Below are 12,699 nucleotides of genomic sequence, written 5' to 3' on the forward strand. Positions count from 1 at the left end.
CTCTAGATGCTGTACGGAGACCTTCTGCACCCCTGCGAACATGGCGCTGCGAGTGACGCGGAGCGTGTGGGCCGCGGTCTGCAGCCTGCGCGCCATCTCTGTGCCCAACGCGCCCTGCCCGCCGCGGCCCTGGGGACTAAGGGCGGGCGCCGTCCGGGCGCTGCGCACTGGTCCCGTTCTGCTGTCGGGTCGTAAATTCACAGACAAACATGAATGGGTAACAACAGAAAACGGTGTTGGAACAGTGGGAATCAGCAGTTTTGCACAGGAAGCTTTGGGAGATGTTGTTTACTGTAGTCTGTCTGAAGTTGGGACAAAATTGAACAAACGAGGAATTTGGTGCTTTGGAAAGTGTGAAAGCTGCTAGTGAACTCTGTTCTCCTCTGTCAGGAGAAGTAACTGAAATTAATGAAACTCTAGCAGAAAATCCAGGACTTGTCAACAAATCTTGTGATGAAGATGGTTGGCTGATGAAGATGACACTCAGTAACCCTTCAGAACTAGATGAACTAATGAGTGAAAAAGCATGTGAGAAATACCTAAAATCTATTGAGGAGTGAAAATGGAACCCCTAAATAAGCTAGTTTGAAACAAAAAAAATAAAATAAAAATAAAAAGAACCCAACTATCAGACACTTAAACTTACGGTTATGAAGAAGATGGATGTGTTTCTAGTTGAGGGCCTCTGGGTGTAAATTGGAATACTTCGCAATGTTCTGGCACTATCTGCTCAGGCGTAAGACGTATGGAATGGTCGGGGATAGTCCTGCTCTTTGGTGTTCTGAGAACCAGCCCACACAGGACAGAAAGCAGCAAGCCATAAACAGGTTTCATCAAATCATTTGTCTGTGTCCTCACCATGGGGTCTAAAACTGAAACCATGTAACTCAGATTGGGACTTGAACCCACGGTCTTTTAACTGAGATCACACACCTGGTCTCAGGACTTAATGAAGCTCAGGTTCTCGATGTCTTGTCAGAAAGAATTCAGTGAGAGACAAAGTGATGGGTAAGAAGTGAATTTATTTAGAGAGAAACACACTCCATAGAGTGTGGGCTGTCTCAGAAGGTGAGAGTGGCCCCAGGGTATGGGGTTGTCAGTTTTTATAACGGTGGGTAATTTCATATGCTAATGAGTGGGAGGAGTATTCCAGTTATTTTGGGGAAGAGGTGGGGATTTCCAGAAATTAGGCCATTGCCTACTTTTTTTTTTTTAATTAATTAATTTATTTTTGTCTGCGTTGGGTCTTCCTTGCAGTGCATGGGCTTCTCATTGCAGTGGCTTCTCTCTTTGCAGAGCATGGGCTCTAGGCACGCGGCTTCAGTAGTTCTGATTCGCAGACTCTAGAGCGTAGGCTCAGTAGTTGTGGTGCACGGACGGCATGTGGGATCTTCCCGGACCAGGGCTCAAACCCGTGTCCCCTGCATTGGCAGGCGGATTCTTAATCACTGTGCCACCAGGGATGTCCCCACTGCCTACTTTTTGACCTTTATGGTTGGCCTTGGAACTGTCATGTTGCCCGTGGGTGTGTCATTTAGCTTGCTGATGTGTTACAATGAGCGTATCCTGAGGCTTAAAGTCTAGTGGAAGTTGACTTGTCCGCCATCTTGGACCTATTTGGTTCTAATCAGTTTATGTCATGTCCTCTGGCAATGTCATTCTTTTAAAGGTTGTGTCCTGCCTCCTTCCCTCCTGTTTTAACCTGACATTCACCAAAGACAACCACCAACACCCGCTTGTAGTGAAGGAAAGTTCAGCATTTATTTGTAGGACACCAAGCAGGGAGAAGGGGCAGCTTGTGCTGAAAAGACCCAAACTCCCCAATGGCTTTCAGGGAAGGGTTTTTAAAGGCAACATTTGGGGTGAGGGCTATAGGGTGTATGACTTTCTTCTGATTGGTTGGTGATGAGGTAATAGGGTGATGTTTCTGGAATGTTAATCATCAACCTTCTGGTTCCAACCAGTCTGGGCTCTAGTGCTGGTGGTCAGCAAGTAGTCACTATCCTCCACCTTGGGGAGGGGTCTTAGTTTCTACAGAACAGCTCAAAGGTGTGTGTCAGATTGTTATGTATATCCCTTGAGAAGAAGCTAGGACTCTGCTTTATCACTGAACTATTGTTTCTTGACTGCTTTTCCTTTGTTTCTGCATTCCCTCACTTCCCTAATTAGTAACTGTTTGAGTCTGCTCTTTGGAACTCAGGGAAGGCGTAGGGGACTAAAGCCTTTTTCTACAAACAAGAAACGGGGACACGGAGGGCCTTTTGTACCTGGGAGGGTCCTGCTGGGTCCTGCTCAGTTTCAGTCTCCCCTTTTCTTTGATACTCTTCAGTCCTGAGAGGAACAGGGGCAGGACAAGAAAGGGAATACTGTTTTGGATAGAGAGGTTAATCATAAACTTGACAGGGAAACTTGGTTTTAGGGGGACTCAGTTTAAGTTAGATCCAGCCACGACCCTGCCAGGAACAAGCACAGTGTCCAGAGGGGCATCATTTTTTTACAGGAATTACAGAGCTTCCTTCACCCATATGGAGGCAGGGAACATTTTCCTGATCCCCTTTCACTATAGCCACCTCATGAGGTTTCTTTCTCCCCCAATTTTTGTTTTAAAAAATTTCAACTGTTGGGCTTCTCTGGTGGCACAGTGGTTGAGAGTCCACCTGCCGGTGCAGGGGACGCGGGTTCGTGCCCCGGTCCGGGAGGATCCCACATGCCGCGGAGCGGCTGGGCCCTTGAGCCATGGCCGCTGAGCCTGCGCGTCCGGAGCCTGTGCTCCGCAGCGGGAGAGGCCACAGCAGTGAGAGGCCCGCGTACCACCAAAAAAAAAAAAAAAAAAAATTTCAACCGTTAACGTTTTTAAAAAGCAAAGAGGGAATTCCCTGGCGGTCCAGTGGTTAAGACTCGGCGCCTTCATTGCCGTGGGCCCACGTTCGATCCCTGGTCAGGTAACAAAGATCCCAGAAGCTGCAGAGCATGGTCCGCCCCCAAAAAGAAGCAAAGAAATTGCCTGCAAGATACTCATGTACTTACTTTCTTTGGAAGAAAGTTTTCTCGCTACTGAGCGAAATGTCTGACCTTTAAGGAAGACTGCCCCAACGCAAGGTTTGCAGGGGACCAACCGACTTGGCTTTGTGGGTGGGAAATCTGTAATGCAGGATTGTCTATAGGAAGCAAATGACCACAAGGGGGCAGTAAAAGCCAGTGGCTGAGTGAGGAGCTCTTGTTGGGAGGGGGAATGAACAGCCCCCATTCAGCACCTGGAGTCTCCCTGAAAGTTTCCCTTTACTTATAACACAGGGACCCAAGGGCACTTAACTTTTATCCTGGCACGTCTATAGTGAGATGTCTCCTTGTCTGTATTGGTTGGGGGAGATAGAATAGGGGAGGAACAGGAATTATCAGGAAAAATTATCCCCACCATGTCTTTCCCCTTCCCAGGAGGAGGCAGAGGCCTGGGGTTGGGTGTGGGGCGGCCAGGCTCTTGTTCTTAGCTCCAAACTCCTTCTCAAGGGATGTCAGGCTGTGCCAGAAGGAGTGGAATGAAAATGTTTGGTGTTTTTCAAGAGGAACTGAGGCAGGAGATAGATGGGCCCCAAGCTGAGCAGCTGGAGTTTGTCCCCTGTGGACAGATACTCCAAGATGAAGATAATAGCAGGAGTGAAAGAGGAGCTGAACCCTGCCCAGAAAAAAGATAGACCACATATTTCTCATTCTCGAGGTTAAGGAGACCTTCCTGACTACACACGTACAGAAAGGCTCCTCAGGGGGCGAAAAGGGAGGGGGCGCCACCCCATAGTAGGTGATGTCAACCTACCCATAGCCCTCTTCGCTAGAATCCATCTTGGCTAAGGGATGCGCACGCACACAGGGGAGGACCCTGAGATAAACCAAATGTGGACTCAGAACCAGGCAAAACAAGGTGATTGGCCAGAGGAAACCCAGAAGAAATGCCCCCATATAAATAGTGATTCAAACTACCACGAGGGTACGACTGTTTCTCTGAGCCTGCATGTGTGTCTATCCACACGTACCATTTTTCCTCCTAATAAACACTTTACTTGTTTCACTACTTTCCACCTCTTTGTGGGAATTCATTTCTACAAAGCTGCCAGGCCAGGGCCTTGTCTCTGGCCACTGGCCCTGGTGGTCTGACCAGGGAACCAAAATCCTGCTTCAAGCTGCTGCAGGTCGAGGCTACCCAAGATCAGAACTGGTTTGATCTTTCAGGAGGTTTAAAAAGGAAAGTGGCCCCACTTCTGGCGCATGGTTTCCTGGTACTGAGAAAGGCCAGGGTTGTGAAACCCATGAGGGATGGATGCCTGGGCCTGCTCAGACCCTGCATTCTGATACAGCAGCCCTTTGGGTAGGTTTTGGCCTCAACAGAATGGTGAAATTGGCATAGTGTGTGAAACCACCCTCCTCTGAAGTTCTCGTTGGCCAGTGATGTTATCTCCTGCAGGAGGGCAGCAGAAACCACTCTCAGAGCTGGACCCTTGCTCTGAGAGATATGAGGCATTGTTCCAAGGATCTTCCTTCCTTCCTGCTTCCCTCCCTCTATCCTCCTCTCCCATCTTTCCCTTCTCCCATGGAAAATTTCACACAGAATAAGAGTAGCGAAAAGAGAACAATGCACCCTTGTACCTACCAGTCAGCTACAGTGCACATCTCAGGACTGCTCTTGTTCCATCTTTATCCCTCCCCTCCTCTCCCACGACTGGGTTATTTTAAAGCAAATTGTAGCAGTTATAACATTTATCCATACATTTTAGGCTTCATGTCTAAAGGATAAGAATTTTTTTAATACAGTCACAATACCATTATCACACTTTGGCATCTTTTAATACCCAGTCCTTATTCATGTTTTCCTCATTTTCTCAAGAGTATATTTTTATAGTTGATTGGTTCAAATCAAGATCCACCTAAAATCCACACTTTACATTTGGTGGATATGTCTCTTAGGTCTCTCTCTCTCTCTCTTTTTTAAAAAACATTTTAGTATTTTAATGTTTGATGAGAACAATGTTTCCAAAGATGTGTTCTTCTTTTTTAAAAAATAAATTTAGCTGGACAATTCAGCCAACTGGCACATTTAGCACTCCAACTACCATGCAAGATACTTGGTTCAGGTCAAAGTGCAGATTTTCTTGATCATCTTTATGTAAGTATTTCCTGTCCATCTGGAGAGAAGGTGAATAAAGATTTATTTTGTTTACAATTAATCTGTGTTTTAATATTCACTCTTCAAATATTTGAATTCAATTGATTTTGAATTCAAATAATTCAAATATCTTTATTCCCTTTAAGGAATAAAAAAATTGACTGATAGTGACCTATCTAAGCTTATCTTACATAGAACACATCATAATTTGAAGATACAGTTTACCACCACTTCTCCCATAATCCTCCCAACTTCCTATCCATCTTTCCTGCTTTTTCTTATCATTTTCACTATCTGACATACTATAGTATCGTATTTATTTTTCTCTTAGGTCTGTTTAAATCTCATTGCTCCTAACTGTGTAAGCCTGGGACAGTCTTAGGATGATGTAGAAACAGGGTGGGGCTCCACTCCTCCCAGGGTAATAGCAGATTCCCACCAAATGCTGGAGCTCTTCTAATGTAATTTGAAAAAGGAGATTTCCATTCCTTGCATCCTGAGCATAGATAATCTCATTTAATTCTCATGTCAACCTAACAAGGTAACATTTATGCCCATTTTACAGATGATGAAAGTAAGTTTGAGGGAGGCTTTCCAAATAAGTAGAAGTGACTATTTAATTGGAAGGTTTTACCTACCTGATTCCACAGACCACGTTTGTTTCTCCTTAGCATTTCTGTTTATCTTGGGATAAGCAATGGTGCCAGCAGCCATCACCAAGAGCACAGGGTCCTCTTGCTAGTATATCCCATCTGCAGAACTTCTGAGAGTGAAAAGCGGGTGCATGTGAGGATGCTGAGACCACAGGCATAAACTGCATGTGTGTTTGCCCTGGCTCTCATGGAGCACTGACAAAAACATCTTCATTGCTCATAACTACTACAGATATCAATAGTCTTCTTTCTGTTTTGATTAAAAATTTCTATTAGGAGATTTTATATTTTGTCAATACAAATCATATGTATGTATAAATGTGTATAAATGTATATATGTATACATTTATATATGTATAAATGTGTATATATGTATAAGTGTGTATTGTTATATGTATATAAAAATAATAAAATGAGCCCTTGTGTGCCCAACATCCAGTCTTAAGAAATGGAACTCTAAGAATATCTTTGAAGCCTCTCCCTCCTCTCCATCCTCACCCTCCACGATAAACCTTCCCTGAATTTTTATCATTCCTTGCTTTCCTTTATATTTTACCACATATGTATGTATGTGTGTTGTTGAAGAACGCATTGTTTAGTTTTGCTTGTTTTTGAACTTTATAAAAAGGTGTTATATTTTTTGTATTCTTCTGTGATTTGCCTTTTTCACTCAACCTTATGTTTGCAGGATTCATTCATGTTGATGTATGCAGTACGTTTGCACTGCTTATGGCATTTCATTGTGTATCACAGTTTACTAATCCATTGCTCCATTGGACGTTTGGCTTGTTTCCAGTTTTTGCTTTTGTTTTCTAAATTACAAGCAAGTTTACCTTAAGTCTTCTTACTCCCATGACCTGGTGCACACATGTAAGAGTTTATACTTGGCTAAATGATGCCAAAACACAGTTGATGAATTTACACTCCTACAAGCAGTGCATGAGACTTAACAACACAGCGTATCATTGGCTTTTAATCTGTGTCAATCTGATGAAGATAAACTAGTATCTAATTGTGCTTTTGATTTGCATTTTTCTGATTACTATGAAGTTAGGAATTTTTTCAGGTTTCTTGGCCTTTATATTTCCTTTTCCGAGAAGCAGATTGTTTATTGTTGACATGGAGGGATTTTTTTTCTTTATATGTTATGGATTCTAATCCTATTATCAGTTATACGCATAGCACAATTCTTATACTGGTTTGTAGCTTATGTTTTCATTTTCATTATGGTGTATGTGTGTTTACACTGAAAAAATGCTTATTATGGAGAATTTTGGACATAGGAAAACATAGACTAATACAGCCCAGTGTACCCATCATCCAGACTTACCAAACTGTAACCCTTGGCTGAACCTGCCTCTTCCACACACATCCTTCACTTCCTGTATTATTTTGAAACAAATCACAGACATCATATATTTTCATATGTATATTTGAAAGGATGCACCCCCTGTCTGGATGCCTTCCCCACTTGCCTTGCCATCCCCCTGTCTGGATGCCTTCCCCACTTGCCTTGTACTCTAACTTGCCTTGTGCTTGCCCATTCCAGGCTTCTGCCCCTGTACAGTTCCCCTGCTTAACGCTGTTCAGGCTCTGATACATCTCCTGTGCAGATGCCTCCTTGCTGCTTGGACTCTGATGTCCCCTCTGTGCCACGATTGTTCTCCCTTCACCCTCCAATGTGATAAACTATCTGACTTGTCCTCACCTAACTTTTTAGTACTGAATGTTTTAGGAAGGGAAGAAGAGGGAAAGGAAGTGGTAAGAAGGAGAAAAGGAATAAAACGAAGAAGAACACATATGGAATCTTTGATGAATTAGATATTTCTAATTTTAATATGGCCAGAGTTATCAAACTTTTCATTTGCAGTTTTTACTTTTTGTATCTTGTTTAGTGAATTATTTCCTACCCTAGGATCTTAAAGATATTTCTCCATATTGGCTTTTAAAGTTTTGCCTTTCACTTTAAATCTTTAAGCTATCTGTCATTTATTTTTTATATAGTATGTGAGATACAGATCCACTTTCATTTATTCCATATGAAAACCAGTTGTTCCAATACTTTTTATTGAATTTTCTTTCTTCATTGAACTGCAGTCATATATCATATTTCCATTTATGAGTCTGTTTCTGGGTTTTCTCTTTGGTTCCATCAGTCTGTTTGTCTATCCCTGTGCCAATACTACACTGTAATACCATGGCTTATAATAAATCTTGATATCTGGCAAGCAAACTCCCCACTCTGTACTTTCTCAGGAGTGCCTTGAATATTCTTTGCCTTTTTTTGCCATGTAAATTTTAGAATTAGCTTATCAAGTTCTGTGAAAAGCCCTTTTGGAAATTTGCCTGGAATTGCACTGAATTTGTAGATGAGTTTGGGGAGAACCTAATTCATTATCCTGCTGAGTTATTAATATGGTATTATTTGAGTCATTAACATAGTTTATCTCTCCTTTGATTTAGGTTTTCTTAATATTTACAATGAAGTTATGTAATTTTTGCTTGTTATTTTTATTTCTTTTTTAAAAAATTATTTTATTTATTTATTTTTGGCTGAGTTGGGTCTTCACTGCTGCACACGGGCTTTCTCTAAGTTGCGGTGAGTGGGGGCTACTCTCTGTTGCTGTGGCTTCTCTTGTTGCGGAGCACGGGCTCTAGGCGCGTGGGCTTCAGTAGTTGTGGCTCGCGGGCTCTAGAGCGCAGGCTCCATAGTTGTGGCGAACGGGCTTAGTTGCTCTGAGGCATGTGGGATCTACCCGGACCAGGGATCGAACCCGTGTCCCCTGCATTGGCAGGCAGATTCTCAACCACTGCGCCACCAGGGAAGCCCAGTTTTTTTTTAAAAAAGAAAAGTTCCATAACAAACTTTTGTCCAACGGTTTCATCCACTGATGAATTTACCTTAATGAACTACTTCATGAAGAGTTGCAAAACGATTTTCTGTCATTCTTTGTAAAGATCACCTCTCCCTCATCAATTAGCATTATTTGATTACTACGTAAGACTGATCATACAAGACACACAGAATAAATGCTTAAATATTTTCCTTTACTTCCCAATTTTTTAAAGATTCAGTGCCTTCTCTGGTTATCTCCAATGGTAACCAATGATCAACTTCTCCTTCTCTCTCTCCTCCCCACTCCTCCCCACCCCCTGCACTGGAGTATGAGTTCACATGTTATGTATACAGATCTTTGACTTACATTGGAGTTATGTTCTGATAAACCCATCACAAGTTGAAAATATCTTAAGTTGAAAATGCATTTAAAACACCTAACCTACTGAACATAATACCTTAGCCTAGCCTACCTTAAATGTGCTCAGAACACGTACATTAGCCTACAATCAGCTAACACAAGGCCCATCTTATAATGAAGTGTTGAATAGCTCAAGTAACTTATTGAACACTGTACTGAATGTGAAAACCAGAAGATCAAAATTCAAAACCTGAAGTACAGTTTCTACTGAATGTGTATCACTTTCACACCATCATAAAGTTGAAAAATCATAAGTTGAACCATCCTAAGTGTCAGAGATTATCTACTTGATATGTTTTATGCTGTGCATTTTTTTTTGGATCCTTAAATTGCGCTTTGTTTTCTAGTGGGATTTCCTGTGTCTTTTGGGGGTTTTGTTGTTTGTTTTTGTGTGGGTTTTTTTGTTTTTTTTTTTTTTTTGTCTGCATTGGGTCTTAGCTGCGGCACACGGGATCTTTGTAGCGGCATGCAGGATCTTTCATTGTGGTGTGCGGGCTCCAGAGCATGTGGGCTCTGTAGTTGCAGCACGTGGGCTGTCTAGTTGTGGCTCATGTGCTCAGTAGTTGCGGTGCATGGGCTTAGTTGTTCCGCAGCATGTGGGGTCTTCCCGGACCAGGGATCGGACCTGTGTCCCCTGCATTGGCAGGCAGATTCTTAACCACTGCGCCACCAGGGAAGTCCCAACACAAATATGTTTAAAAGAATAAAAGACAAGCTTGAGAATATCTGTAGGGGACAAAAAACTATTAAAATGTCCTGAGAGCCTCATAACAACACTGAGATGGTTATCATCCCAGTTTTAGATATGAGAAACTCAGGCTCAGAGGGGTTAAGTAACTTGCCCAAGGTTGTGCTCTAGTCAGTGGGTGGAGCCAGATTCAAACCCAGGTCTTTCTGACTTCCAAACCCTATTTTCTTTCTGCTGTACCACAGGTAAATAATTATTTTACTTAAGGAGTGGCTAATAATCCTATTAGAAAACACTAAGGGGGGATTTCATCTTCCTCATTGTTTTTTACCATGCTTAAGCTAATATACATCTTGTGATAATCATAAAGTTTATGAAAAATTTTACCCAAGTCAAGGTCAAAGTGAGCAGGTTATCAGTTATGGGAGGGTCTGGGCTTTATGCACAAGGGATTTGAGGTCACCACAGCAGAGATTTCAAAAGCATCCCACATAGCAACCTACATGCCCATCGACAGCTGGTGAATGGATAAAGAAGATGTGGTAGGGTATATATACAATGGAATATTACTCAGCCATATAAAAGAGTAAAATCTTGCCATTCGCAGCAACATTGGATGGGCCTGGGGTGTATTATACTAAGTGAAATAAGTCAGACAGAGAAAGACAAATACTGTATGTTTTTGCTTATTTGTGGAATCTAAAAAACAAAACAAACAAATATAACAAAATAGAAACAGACTCACAGATACAGAGAACAAACTAGTGGTTACCAGAGGGGAAGGGGGGAGGGGCAAAATAGGTGAAGAGGATTAAGAGGTACAAACTGCCAATTATAAAATAATTTAAAATAAGTTACAGGGCTGTGTTGTACAGCACAAGGAATATAGTCAATATTTTATAATAACATTGTATGGTGTATAATCTACAAAAATATCAAATTACTATGTTGTACACCTGAAATTAATATAATATTGTAAGTCAACTATACTTCAATTTTAAAAGAAAGCATCCCAGGACTTCCCTGGTGGTCCAGTGGTTAAGAATCCACCTTCCAATGCAGGGGACGTGGGTTCGATCCCTGGGCAGGGAACCAAGATCCCACATGCCACAGGACAACTAAGCCCTCGCACTCTAGAACCCATGCGCCACCACTAGAGAGCCTGCGTGCTGCAACTATGCCCTCGCGTTCTGGAGCCCACGTGCCACGATGAAAGATCCCCCATGCTGCAACAAAGATCCCACGTGCCACAACTAAGACCTGATGCAGCTAAATAAATAAATAAACAAATATATATTTAAAAATAAAAGCATCCCAACATAAATCATCTAATACATGGATTCATCATCAGTTATTGATTATTGAACATGGACGACAGAGAGTGTTAGAGGCTTTCTTAAATACACTTTCACATTTAACCTCAAAGCAACACTGCCAGGTACATGTCATTAACCTCAATTCACAAATGAGGAAACTGAGGCTCAGAGGGCCAAAGTAACCTGCCTATCCAGGCCTCCTCACTTCCTTTCTGCTGTATCACAGTGTCACCTTTCAAAAAAACATCTCAGAGGACTAAAATCTGAATGAAAGCCACATTCCCACACTAGGCTCTTTTAGATTTCAGCCCCAGACTAATGAATTTAGGACAGAAAAGTTGAGATCAAATAAGAGCTGGGAAGGACACAGACAACCACCTGTCAAATTGTGGTTTGTGTCCTTTGTCCACCTACGCTCAGGCCACTGACTTTGAGAAGTCAGTTGTGGTGGCTGCTTCTGGTGCTTCGGGACATACGCTTCCAGGGAGAGGTAAGACCCTCATGAGGAAGAGATGCGTCCCTGCATTGAGATAGGGCCTAAACATTATCTCAGCCGCGGTAGGTCCCCTCAAGCAAGAAAATGAGTCAGAGCTCCTTATCATTTATCAGGAGCTGACTCCCGGCCCAGCATGGCCTTGTCTTCCTCACAAAAGCCCTCAGAAGGCACTGCCATTACTGTCCCCATCTTACAGGCGAAGAAGTTGAGGTTGCTTGCTCCAGGTAACACAGACAGTACATGGAAGAGCCAGTGTGCAAATCCAGTGAGTCTAATCCCAGAGAATGTCATCCCTCACAAAGGAACCTGGCACAATGCCTGGCACTTACATGCTCAGTAAGCCCTTGTGATGGTGGTGATGATGACAGTGATGACGACAGCATTAAACTTGCGAACAAGAAAATGGATTATGGGTCTTAGCGTAGACCTGTACTATCTAATATGGTAGCCACTAGCTGCAGGTGGCTATTGAGTATTTGAAATGTGGCTAGTATGACTGAAGGACTGAATTTTTTTTTAAATTCTTATTTGCATTTATTTTTTGTGGAATTTATTCCTGGGCTGTAAGTTTTTGTTTCTGCAGTTTCTTCTGGGATATCTTTTTCTTCTGTGCAACCTCCTCTCTGGTTTAGGAACAATCTGTTCTTTTTCAGTGAGGATCATCTCAACGTGGCAGGGAGAACTCATGTATGGGTTGATCTGACTGTGAGCTCTGTAAGTCCTGTGCCACGTCTTTGGGGCTTTGTTCACCTGGATGTGCTCAGTGACCAGAGGATCTTCATCTAAGCCCTTAAGTTCAGCATTACTCTCTGCATTTTTGAGCATTGTCCAGTAAAAATTCAGCACTTTTTTTTGTGCCACCAACCCTGTGTCCAGCACCACTGTTTGGCCTGGGACCACCTACCAACTCTACCATTGTAACGGCGGAATGGCACACATTGCTTCTGTAAAGTGATATCCTTCAGATACTTGGTGGCTTTTTGGAGATGCATACCCTTAATGGCCTGGGCAGTTTCATGAGTATTCTTGATTTGTATGCTAGGTTGTCAAGCAGTTCTCTGGTAGTTTTACCCAATTCCACAAATCCTAATGCAGAGTGTTCATTGTATACTGTTGATCACTGACCAAAGTGTG

At 42.5% G+C, this 12,699-nt stretch overlaps 1 pseudogene; it reads left to right on the plus strand.

Moving 5' to 3' along the window:
* The first annotated feature begins 13 nt into the window (after positions 1-13).
* On the plus strand, positions 14-560 carry LOC112400093 (glycine cleavage system H protein, mitochondrial-like; annotated as a pseudogene).
* Positions 561-12,699: the final 12,139 nt, after the last annotated feature.

The sequence above is a fragment of the Neophocaena asiaeorientalis genome, unplaced genomic scaffold (assembly GCF_003031525.2).
Source record: "Neophocaena asiaeorientalis asiaeorientalis breed wild unplaced genomic scaffold, Neophocaena_asiaeorientalis_V1.1 scaffold292, whole genome shotgun sequence".
Lineage (NCBI taxonomy): Eukaryota > Metazoa > Chordata > Mammalia > Artiodactyla > Phocoenidae > Neophocaena > Neophocaena asiaeorientalis.